This window comes from Leptonychotes weddellii, unplaced genomic scaffold (genome assembly GCF_054177405.1).
Source record: "Leptonychotes weddellii isolate Sample4059 unplaced genomic scaffold, ASM5417740v2 HiC_scaffold_3472, whole genome shotgun sequence".
Lineage (NCBI taxonomy): Eukaryota > Metazoa > Chordata > Mammalia > Carnivora > Phocidae > Leptonychotes > Leptonychotes weddellii.
Window position 1 is genome coordinate 1 of NW_027947501.1, and position 12520 is coordinate 12520.

Sequence of the window (12520 nt, forward strand, 5' to 3'; positions counted from 1 at the left end):
GGTACTGTCTCGTTAAAATATAAAAGTTATTAATTCCCATTGGCTTTGAATACATCTGGAATAGAGTAAGTGAAGACAGACTGCATTTTAAAAATTATCTGTTCCGTTTATTTACTTGTAGCTCTCAAAATGACTTGTGATTAGGTGACTCCCAAAATATATTTTTTTTAGAAAATCAATTGCAAAAGGAAATGTCAATACATTTTTCAATATTTAAACAAACTTGAAAGGACAAAAGGAGAGGAGGGAACAGCCATCTACCTCATCTGGAATTAAACAGGCTCCAAATGTCAGAGTCTCTTTGGGTAACCAGAGATGGCCTTGACCAACTGGGGATTCTCAAACTTGGGATGCCAGATCACACACTGATGTTTATTCCACACTTAAGTTTATTCAACACAGATGGTAGGCATAAAATAGCAGAGCTCTAATGGATCATGTTTGGGCAAAATGATAGATACGGTCTTCTTTGTTGACAGTAGAGATGTTTTCACATTCCACTTGAATTAAATTATGCTCATCCATGCCATGGTACATAATCTCTGGCAAGGATTCTTAGAAAAAGTCATCATGTAGACTCATTGCAAAACAAGTGAAAAAAAAGTTGCAAAGTAATACTATAAGAAAATATAGACAAAAGTTGGATGACCTCCATTACTTTTGAAAAATATATAGGTATCTATATTAATATTCATCAATATGGATTCATATATTAAATATAAATATATACTTAGCTATTAAAATTCAGGGGTTATGTAAATCCTTAGTTTTAACAGATGAGCAAAATATTTTGAATTTCTAGTATGAAAAAGAAATTATGTGTTAGATATACTAGGTATGACTTTATATGATACCAGTCCTGACTTTAAAATGTTCACAATTGGGGCATCTGGGTGGCTCAGTTGGTTGAGCGTCTGCCTTCGGCTTGGGTCGTGATCCCAGGGTCCTGGGATGGAGCCCCGCATGGGGCTCCCTGCTCAGCGGGGAGCCTGCTTCGCCCTCTCCCTCTGCTTCTCCCCCCTGCTCGTGCTCTCTCTCTCTCTCTCAAATAAATAAAATCTTTAAAAAAAATTTTTTTTTAAATGTTCACAATCAAGTTTGGTAAATAAGACATACGCACATGAAGTTTTATATGAAGGGGAAAAGTTACATATTAAAATAAGATGTGATCAGAGCAATTATGAAGCTTTATCAGATAGAATGGACTCCAGGTAGTAATTTCTGGGTCTTAAAAATATAAATGGACTATAGCTGGTTAGATAAGGAGGGCAGAAAATCATTCCAATCAAAGAAGACAGTAGGACTGAACAATATCTTATTAAGCCAATGTTTGCTGATTTAGACCATTTAGAGATGACCTAGGCATACTGATGTTAGGGGTTCACAAGCACACATTCGGGTTCACTAATTAACTAGGATTCCCAGAACTCCAAAAAGCTGTTATACTCAAGGTTGCCATTTGTTATAGCAAAAGGATACAGATTAAAATCAATGAAGGTGAAAAATACATAGGGTAGAGTCCACAAGAGACCAGGCACAAGCATCCAGTTGTCTTCTCCCAGTAGAGTTGTACAGATAGCACTTAAGTCCCCCAACAGCAATTTGAGAAAACACACACCAAGTGTTGCCAACCAAGGAAGCGTACCCATGCTTTGGTGTCCAGAGTTTTTATTGAGGGTCAGAGAGATAGGTATGAATTTCTTTATGACTATTCTCATCTCTAGTCCCTAGCCCCTCCAAGAGGGGCTAGATCTATTTCACTTCACTTACAGAACAACATCGTTCAAAATTAAAACATATTGCTGGAGCCATGGTTGTGTTTTCAGATTGATGTTTCTTTCATGTAATCACATTTACTTCAATGAAAATGTTGAAATTGAATAGCTATAACACCAAACTGTTATAGCATGGCCCTAGTATCCAGGTGAATAAAAACAGCCATTCAGCATAAAGCATATTGTTAGCATAAACTATCTTGCATAGCCTTACATCCAAAATATACAAAGCCACTTTTATCAGGTGAGATATTCCCAAGGGCTTGGAGGTTATCTCCTGGGAACCAGACAAGGGTCAGCTCTTTCTTTGGAATGTGAGGGTTTGAACACCCCAAACCTGCTGAGTTAACCCTTTACTGCACAAAGGAGAGTTTGAGTGACTATGGGTCTTAAATTTAAAAAAAAAAAAAAATAAGGAAAACAAATAAAGAGATCTGAAATCCTAAAAAAAAAAAAATGATACCTGCAAAAAAATTGTCTATATCCATTTGTTTTGATGGTGAGAAAAAAATGTATGAGTAAAAAGAAAACCAACTTCATAGAAAAACAATTGGCCTTACCTTTGCTTGGGGACCCAGGTGTTCTGCACCATGTAGTGGGCATCAGTAGAGTAATTTGTTGCCATGAGTGATCTTAACACCATGCCTACCTAAGGAATGAGCTGTTACTCACCACACTGTAAATATTTCACTGCTGCCCCAATTAACAGTTCTATAAAAGAAAGTTTATGTTGTGCTAAACTGAAAATTTGAGAATTAACTACTTACCAGTCTTTTTATTTTCATTTCTCCCCACCCCCAACTCTGCACCCCATTACTTTCTTTTCTGAACTGCAATGTGTCCTCTCTGAAGATGTTCCAGTGGATTTGATCGCCATCGGCAGGACTGGGTGGACAGTGGATGCCCTGAAGAGGTACATGTGCTTTCTCATGACAAGACTCCTGGGACCAAGCTGTCATATAAAGTCACGACATCTTAATGAAAATGGCATCTAATTTAACAAAAATCTCCAGCAATTATTGAGCCCTTAGTATGTGCCACACAATGGGCTTAACTCTTTACTTGTATTATATTCTCATAGCCTTCCTTGGACTTCAGAGCTGTTATTGCCCCCATATTACCAAGAGGAGAAGAGGGAGAGGCGAGGGGAGATGGTGGGGAGTGGGGAAGCGAGGGTAGCAGAGTTAGGTGTGTGGCTAGGAAATAGAACCAGAAGTCGAATTTTACAAGCAAAAGGCAGTTCTCAAACACTTGTTGCTTTTCTAAGATCTCAGAAGCCATTGTTCATCTTTTTTGCTCAAGTAACAAAACCAACGGTATGGAGGAAAAGACTAATTGCAGCAAATTGATGTAAAATCAGTTAGAAATGGTATAACATGGAAACAGTAACCCCAAGACAAACATGATGGAGACGATGATGCAATGAAGTGATTTAAGCAGGTGTATGCAGTTGCAGGACAATTTTATCCTGTTTAAAATTTTCTAGTGAATTGCATTTACACTGTCATTTCAGGTTCCATAAAGATATTTTATTAGGTTCACACAGAAAAGTATTTGCTTTTTTCTGCCTGTGTTAAGTTTTAGGGTATGAATTTTGAATGAAAACTATTAACAATTATGCAAGTTTTCTCGTTCAGGAAAAGCAAATCATGTCAAAGTGCTCTCTTTAAAACTACTGGGAGACCAATGGTTATTAGAACCTTTTTAAAAATTAAGTTTTTATTTATGATGTCCTATAAATATCTTGAGAAAAACATCTTTGAGAATATACTTGAATTTTAAGTGCAGAATTGCCAGTGCAGCTTTAATCAACTTTTTGACATTTGGGGGATTATAGTGATATACACTAATAGTGATATACGCTGATCTATTTCACTTCACTTACAGAATAACATCGTTCAAAATTAAAACATATTGCTGGAGCCATGGTTGTGTTTTCAGATTGATGTTTCTTTCATGTAATCACATTTACTTCAATGAAAATGTTGAAATTGAATAGCTATAGTTGTGTAAAGATCAAGAGTGTAATTCAGTCATCTTAATTTTCTTACCCACCATGAACCAAAGAAAATAGAGAAGAAGCCATCATATTTTAAACCCTCCTAAATTTATCTGTGGAGAGTTTATCATGTTCTGTGTAATGTGCCAAGCACTGAAATTACAAAAATGTAAAAAAAAAAAAAAAATTACCCCCTATTCCCAAGGAGCTCAGAGTCAAGTATCTTCAATATTCAGTGTTTCCTTTTAATTATGTAATTAAATTGTCAATATTAGTGGCTTTGTGGTGAGCAGTTCTATCCTTCTATTAAAATAAAGTCACCAACTCCTGTACATCCTCTGGGCCTAAAACTAGAGTTAAATTTTCTTTCTGATCCTGTGAGATGAATTTACTCCATAAGTGCAAATCCTAATATAGACACTTACTATGTATTATTCTAAGCACGGATAATGTAAAAATGGAGTAATTGTGTCCAGCAGGTAGCTAGACCACTGAACAAAGGACTGCATTTAGAGAAGGACATGAGCAGAGAGTAACGATAAGGATGTTGTCTTGTTAAGTAGCATAAGGGAAAGTTTGCTTGAGGAGGAGATATTTGAGATGATGCCTGAAGGGCAACTGGAGCTGAGAAGAGAAGTGGTAAGAACTGAGATTGGTGAGGTGAACAGAGCCCCAAATGTGACAAGTTGAAGGAGTTTGGGCTTCATCCTAAAGACAAGGGAAGAATGGAGTTTCCTTGAAAAATTAAAAATCGAACTACCATATGATCCAGCAGTTCCACTTCTGGGTATTTAGCCAAAGAAAATGAAACACTCACTCAAAAAGATAACAGCACCTCCATGTTCATTGCAGCATTATTCACAATAGCCAAGATATGGAAATAGCCTAAGTGTCCATTGATGGATGAATGGATAAAGAAAATGTGGTGTATATATATGAATGTACACACACACACACACTGGAACATTATTTAGCCATAAAAAGAAGGAAATCTTGCCATTTGTCACAATATGGATGAATCTTGAGGGCATTATGCTGCATAAAATAAGTCAGACAGAAAAGACAAAAACTGTATGATCTCACTTATATGTGGAATCTAAGCAAAACAACAACCAAAACCAAAACCCAAATTCATGGATAGAGAACAGATGGGTGGTTAGGGTGGGTGAGATTGCAGAAGGAGCTCAAAAGGGACAAACTTCCAGTTATAAAATAAATAAGTCCTGAGGATGTAACATACAGCATGGTGACTGTAGTTAATAATACTGTGTTGCATATTTGAAAATTGCTGAGAGTAAATCTTAAAAATTCTCATCACAACAACAAAAAAAAACTTTTTGCAATTATGTATGGTGACAGATGTAAAGTAGACTTATTGTGGAGATCATTTTGCAATGTATAAAAAATATCAAATCATTATGTCATCACCTGAAACTAATATACTGCTATGTGTATATATTATACCTTAATTAAAAAAAAATAAAGGCAAGGGAAAGGCTTTTAATCAGGGCCTTTTGGAAGAATCACCTTGGCTATGGGTGAATAATAGGTTATGAGGCAAGAAGCCAAGAAGTTGACTATAGTTAAAACCCAGGTCAATGATGCTGATGATCTGGCCTGCATCAGTGGGTAGGGTAATGGTGACCACAGAGCAGGTAGGGGAAGGATCAGTAGGTAGGCAGCTGAATGGAAATGAGGACTGTGAAAGTCCTCTTTTATATCATCTATCTTCTTATTTCTCTGTGTTTCATCCTGGGGAGTTTCTTCAGATCAATTTGCCAGTTTATTAATTCTGTCTTTACCTCATTTAATCCACGATTTAACATATCCATTGAAGTAGTAATTTCAAAAAGTATATTTTTCATTTCTAAGATTTAAATTTTACACTTTATTAAATAATCTGCCAAGACATTTTTGTAGTCTGGGTTACTAGTTCATTTTTAAATTTTACCTTTCATTTCTTTAAATATTTCATATATAACTTTTTTGTGTATCTTACATTGGATGATCACAATATCTAAAGATTTTGGTAGTTTAAATATGTTGTTCATTGTTTTTGCTGACTTTGTCAGTGTTCTTTTTCTTTTTGTGTTTCTTTTTGTGTCCTTTAATTAGAATTGCATTTTTATTTGATCCTATTCCATGGGAATCCCAAGGACCTAAGTAGATGGTACTTTCCACCAAAGAATTTGATGATGAGAAACTGAGAATTTTAGGGGATACCATATGTCCCTATTTCATATGGAGAGGAGAGGTTTAGGTTTATCTCCCCATCTACTGCTGGCACAAGGCTTGATGTCCTTGAAGAAATATTGATTTTTAACATTCCTTGCCCTCTGGGCAAATCCTGCGTTTTTACCTGGCTTAATGTATATGACTCCTACTCCACAGCACACAGCTTTTGCTTTGTTTTGTTTTGGGGGAGAGACAATAGAAAGGTGCCCTTGGAGATTTTCTTTGCTTCCTGCAAATTCTAGTAATGCTTTAAAATTCATATTTTGGGTGCCTGGGTGGCTCAGTTGGTTAAGCAACTGCCTTCGGCTCAGGTCATGATCCCAGAGTCCCAGGATCGAGTCCCGCATGGGGCTCCCTGCTCGGCGGGGAGTCTGCTTCTCCCTCTGACCCTACCCCCCTCTTGTGCTCTCTCTCTCTCTTAAATAAATAAATAAAATCTTTAAAAAAAATTAAAATTCATATTTTATCCAGAATCTACTTGTTTTGCAGAAGGAGGCACATTTAGAGTCTTTAATCTGCCTTTACTGCTATAAGCTAAACAAGTCCAGGATGTTAGGTTCAACATTAAGCTGTTTGCTAATACTGGTCTTTGACAATAGAAACACAGGAGGAGAATAATATGTGAGGAGTTCCATTTGAGACTTACTGCGTTTGAGATGTCTGTGACACCCACATGCATAAGTTAAGTCAATAGATGGATATTTGGGTCAGAAATCCATGAGAGAGATGTGTATTGTTGCTATCGATTTATGTAAATAGACATGAAGATGTGAATTGAAATCATGGCTATGGTGGAAATTGCTAGTGAGAATGCATATAGCAAAAAGATTAGTCAAGAAAGATCTATAAGAACTACCAACACATAACAGGAAATAAAGGAGTTGTAGAAAACTATCAGAAAATTGGTGAGAGAGTGTGTCACAGAACCTAAAACTAGAAAGTGGACAGCTCTGCCCCATGCTGTGAGTTATGGAGAATATAGACGATTTTGTGCATAAGAAGATATTAGAACCACCAGCATAAGAAATTTCAATTAACTTGTAATGGATAACAACAAGAATTCCATAGGTGGGGAAAGTGGGAGTCTGTGAAGACCAAGGCAGACCAATCTCTGACTGAATGGAAGTATGACTGAATGGAAGGAAAAGTAGGGGAATGTCAGGATGCATTGTGGAAAAGAAGGAGGACTGAGTGTTTAAAATAAGACTGGACATGATTGAGTGTGTTTAAGTGCTAATGGGAACAAGGCAGTGGAAAACCTGAGATTGAAAACATTTTGAAGAAAAGGGATGTATTAAATGAGCAAGTTTACGATACCTGAAAAAGTGGGTTGAGTTGGGCCAGAGTAGAGGTTGAGAGAATGGCTATAAATACTGGGGCCCATCCATGATTACAGAAATAAAGAGGGATAAGTCCGTACAGAATCAAGCAAGAATGCTGATTTGTAAAGAAATGTAGAGAATTCTTGCTGATGACTCTTATCAAGGAAATAAAAGGTGAGCCCATGGGGTAAGATTGGGAGAGGCATTTTGGGATTATAGTTTTCAGTAGAGTGGAGAGGTTTGAAACTGATATGGAGGATGGTGGGAGAGGAGACCAGCAAAGCTGGGCAGTGTTGCCAAGCAGCACGGAAGGCCTGCTGAGGCCGCAGGAGGTAAATGTATGGAGCTCCCAGTCGGGGGCTGTGTGATTGTTCTCCAGCTTCTCCTAGCTTTGTTACAGGGCAGGGAAAAGACGGGCTTTTTTACTTCATTTGGTATTGGGGATTTCCTGAAAAGGTGGAAAAACAAACAAAACAGGGCAAGATATTTGAAGGAATTGGAAAGAAAGGTTGAAGTGATGGGGGAAAGGGGGATTGAAGGGAGAAAAATATTGTACTTGGGCTTTCTGCGTTGTCAAAGGAGAAACAGAATCTGACTGAAAAGATACATGGAAAGACTGAAAAGAGGACAACTATGATCTCAGAACAAAAGTATCTCCAACTGCCTGTGAGGTCCAGGCTGCGGGGGTGATAACTGTTGTGGAGTCAGCAAGGAGATCATTAGGCCACTGGGCTGAGAAAATGTGGGAACCTTTGTTCCCCTAGGATATTAGGAGTTGAAGTGGGGAAGAAACCTGTATCATATCCCATTAGTGAAAAAGGAAGCCATCTGAGGAGCTCTTGCTGAACTAGTAATAAGCGCGTTGTACTTCATTTATGACAAGAGAAGTTTCAGAAAGGAATTTATTTAATAATAATACTTTTCAAAAGCAGGAGTACCGCCCAGGTACAGACTAGCTATCCCCTACTTAAGACCTACCAGAGGGATGGAGTCCTTTGAAGAACAAAGAGGTGGGGATAAACACCAGCTTCTAAACCATAAAAGTTTGGGTGTTGGAGATTGTTGCTGGTGAAGGTCATAGGATTTATTTTTGTGGGCTATAAATAAAAAATAAAATATGCATCTTTTCCTGGTGTCTTCAGTCTAGCTCTGCTAGGGAGAAATAGGCTAAGTGATTACAGGAGGGTCATTCAATCTTTTGCTTGGGTGGCTTTCAATATTTCATAAAAGAAAACAAAAATTTTAAATATTCTCTCAACCTGTGGTGGATTATTTTTGAAACAATAAAGTCATATGGAGCATTTAGCATAATCGGTTTGAAATGCATTCTTTCTCCACATACCTAACCATGTTTTAAATCTTATCTTTTTGCACACGTTTTTCTTCTTGTATGAACTTCTCCCTCTTGGCATCATGTCTCTTATAAATAAATCGATATAAAATTTAGGGCAAGATAAAGAGTAATATGAAAGGTTAACTGCAGAAATGATGAAATCCAAATATCTAAAGGTGGAAATGCTTTGCTACATCCAATTTTTTCTCATCTATTTTTTATACTTTGTAAATTCTTATAACCCACAAATAATGTCCTATACAAAAATAACAGATTCCTCTTCTTTGATGTGATTTTTTTAAATGCATGTACAATCAATCGCTGTTAAATTGTTTACCCATTTGTTTCTCTTATTAGTCCAAAGAGAAGATGTGTGAGAACACGGAGCCAATGGAAAGTTCTTCTCAAACCACCACAACTGTACAAGCAACAACCACAAAATTCAGGGTCCTAACAACCACCAGAAGAGCAGTGACATCCCAGCTGCCCACCAGCCTGCCCACAGAAGGTACTCTAGATATTCTTGCTTTTTCTCTGAAAGAAGGGAAAGTCACTGTGTTGACATGAACTGGAGTAGCTCTGTAGAGGGAAAGTTATCCTTTGACAAACTGGATTTCTAAAGGGGAAAAGACAAAATTATTATGGAATAAAAATATATGTTGGGATTCTTTTAATGTACAGTGTCTTTTATTAAGATTTAGCTTTTACTAATGATTCTGGCTATTTGTCCTCCCTAAAAAAGAAATATAGACTTCCTTTTATATTGCTAAATTTTGTTGTAACTGAATTCAACATTTCAGTCACAGAAGAGAAAGGCAAAATGCATATAGAGAAAATAGATAATTCTACTTATATGCAGTTCTTATATTTATCTAAATACAGACAATAAGATATGTTGGTCTATAATCTATAGAGGGCCACTGTGTGTCACAGAAATTGTCTTGGAAACCATTTCCTCTGCCAGGGAAGACAAAAGTACTAGAGAATATTGATTCATGGGCACAACTCATTGGGGGAAGAACGTATATCAGCCAAAATATAACCATATATTCTGAATGGTACCACTAGGGACAAATGTGAGACTAGTTGGCCAAGAGTGAGCTTTGGGGGGAAAAAATGGTCATACTTATTTATGGTCATCAACCTTGCTTTCATTTGAACAATAAATTAAACTTGAAACTTTTGCTTTTAATTGAAATTTAATTGGACATTAAAAATTAACTTGAGGGGCGCCTGGGTGGCTCAGTTGGTTGAGCGTCCAACTCTTGATTTCAGCTCAGGTCATGATCTCAGGGTCATGGGATCAAGCCCCAAGTCAGGCTCCATGCTCATTGTGGAGTCTGCTGGAGATTCTCTCTCTCTCTCCCTCTGCCCCTCCCCCCTACTCATGCTCTCTCTCTAAAATCAATAAATATATCTTTTAGAAAAAGTTAACTGTAAAGTTATAAAATGAGATGAGGACAGCTGTTAAATACATTTTATCGCTTTTAAAACCAATGTTGTATTTTAATCCATATTATTTTGTGTTGTTCTATAGCCTGTGGAATATTTCTGTAGTTTGAATCCTACCCAGTGAAAATATTACTTCAGTTTGAATCCTACTCTTTAGAATAAAATATAACCACTGAAATAAGAAAAAAAAAGGCATGTTCATTTGTTTATTTTATTCATTATGGGCAAGATCTTTTCATTTATGATTTTGGTCATATTTATTAGCAATGGATAGGCATTTAACTTTTGAAGTTAAATTCATAAATATTGACAGATCTTTACTTTTCCAATTAATTTAGAATTTCCTCATCTTGATTTTTTAAAATGAATAATGAAGGCCATCACTATAGAGTCTAATTGCAATAAGTCATTTTCAAAAATTAAAAATAAGTTCATTTTAAGTTAAAATTATAACAGTGTACTTTTCTCAAGATCTTAAGAATCTTATAATACTTTACTAAAGTTTTGATCTTGCAATCTTAGTAAGCAATTTTAGTAGTACCTATGTAAACTAGCACTTTGCTCTCATTGCACTAGAAATTAACTGAGTAAGATTTTGAAATCTATTCATGTTATAATTAAGGCATTAGTAGACCATTACTGGTCATCAGATTTATGCACCATTAAATTTTTTTTTGTTACAATAACTTTGAATTTCTCTTCCAGATGATACCAAGATAGCACTACATCTAAAAGATAATGGAGGTAGGAATTGATATTTTTCTTTTATAAATATCTTTAGATACTTACTCATTTCATTCATTTAAATATGAGAAAGAATATGTGGGCTTCTAATATAGAGTGAAGTTATATTTCAGTCTCTGTTAGTATTTAACGTGGGAAGAATTTATTGTTGGGCTTGAAAATCAAAATGGTTTCAATAGCAGAATGAAATTCTAATCCACATGCTTGCCTATGAAAACTACAGGACACCAATGAGCAATTATAAAGTGAAAATTTATCCACACATCTTTCTCTTCTTTTTTGCACTATTCTTTGGTTTAATTGTATATAGGGTATCTGCATGGTGCAGGTATTGGTTTCAAATGGGTTTTCCCCCCCCTAAGTTGACTACTCAACATTCTTTATAGAATGTTGTCTAGATCTGTGTCTAGATCAATATAGAAATATACTTTATAGGCCTTTTTATCTTTTATGTGAAGCAAGGGACAAAAATTAGACATACAAAAAGAACATTTAGGTAGTTACATACTTCACATTTTTCTAACACAATTTAGTGATATCTATAATGGTCCTTGAAAATTTGAGGAAGAAAAGTTTTACTGAAGGAAGACTTGAAAGATATTGCCTAAAATTTTAAAAATAATTCTTTTTCTATTAAACTATTATAGCTCATATGTGCTTCGCTATCATAGTTTCCTGGATCTTGATAAAAGAGATTTTTTTTATCAGTAACTATTTATTCAGCTCAAGAAGAGGAGGTGCTCCTCTTCTTACCAGCCTCTTTTATGTAAACGTGGCACCCTGTGATATTGATCTAGACACAGTTTTACTTTTGCAGCCCCGGCTGATTTTGTAAGTAAGTCAAAATCCAATGTATACATTGTTAGGGATTTTTTTTCTTTTAGCAATTGAAGAGAATACTGTCTAATTTACTCAGTCTAGGTTAAGTAACAAATACTTTGTTTTCTTAGGTGACTGTATGATAAGATGTATGCATCTTTAAATTTCATACCAATCCATTTGAAAGATAAGCTGCTTAGCCTCTTCACATAATCATTATTGTATCAATTACCCATTCTCTTGGGTCTGTACCATAGTGTTTTATTTCATTCATTCCTTACTTATTATTGTATTAAAGCTGTGAATGGATAGCTTTACAGATGACCATTTGCAACATTATACAAGCTAGAAATAAGTTAAAATCTTAGCACTTATACGTACTTTAACAATCCCCCAGTTTAGAATTTCTCAGAGCAGGATGCTACTTAGTTTCATGTGAACATAAGTCTTCAAGTTGGTCTTACCTTATTTTATTTATTTATTTATCTATTGGTTGATCTGCAAAGTTTTTTTTTTTTAACTTTCCTGTTACTTTTTTTTTATTATGTTATGTTAATCACCATACATTACATTATTAGTTTTTGATGTAGTGTCACATGATTGATTGCGTATAACACCCAGTGCTCCATTCAGTACGTGCCCTCTTTAATACCCATCACCAGGCCAACCCATCCCCCCACCCCCCTCCCCTCTAGAACCCTCAGTTTGTTTCTCAGAGTCCATAGTCTCTAATGGTTCATCTCCCCTTCTGATTTCCACCCCTTCATTTCTCCCTTCCTACTATCTTCTTTTTTTTTTAACATACAATGTATTATTTGTTTCAGAGGTACAGGTCTGTGAT

At 35.9% G+C, this 12520-nt stretch overlaps 1 long non-coding RNA gene across 1 annotated transcript; it reads left to right on the top strand.

Annotated features, from left to right (window-relative positions):
* Window positions 1–2545: 2545 nt before the first annotated feature.
* On the top strand, window positions 2546–10955 carry LOC145719216 (uncharacterized). The gene is made up of 3 exons (XR_014142251.1): window positions 2546–2688; window positions 9022–9172; window positions 10822–10955. It is a non-coding gene; the product is annotated as an uncharacterized LOC145719216 (long non-coding RNA).
* Window positions 10956–12520: the final 1565 nt, after the last annotated feature.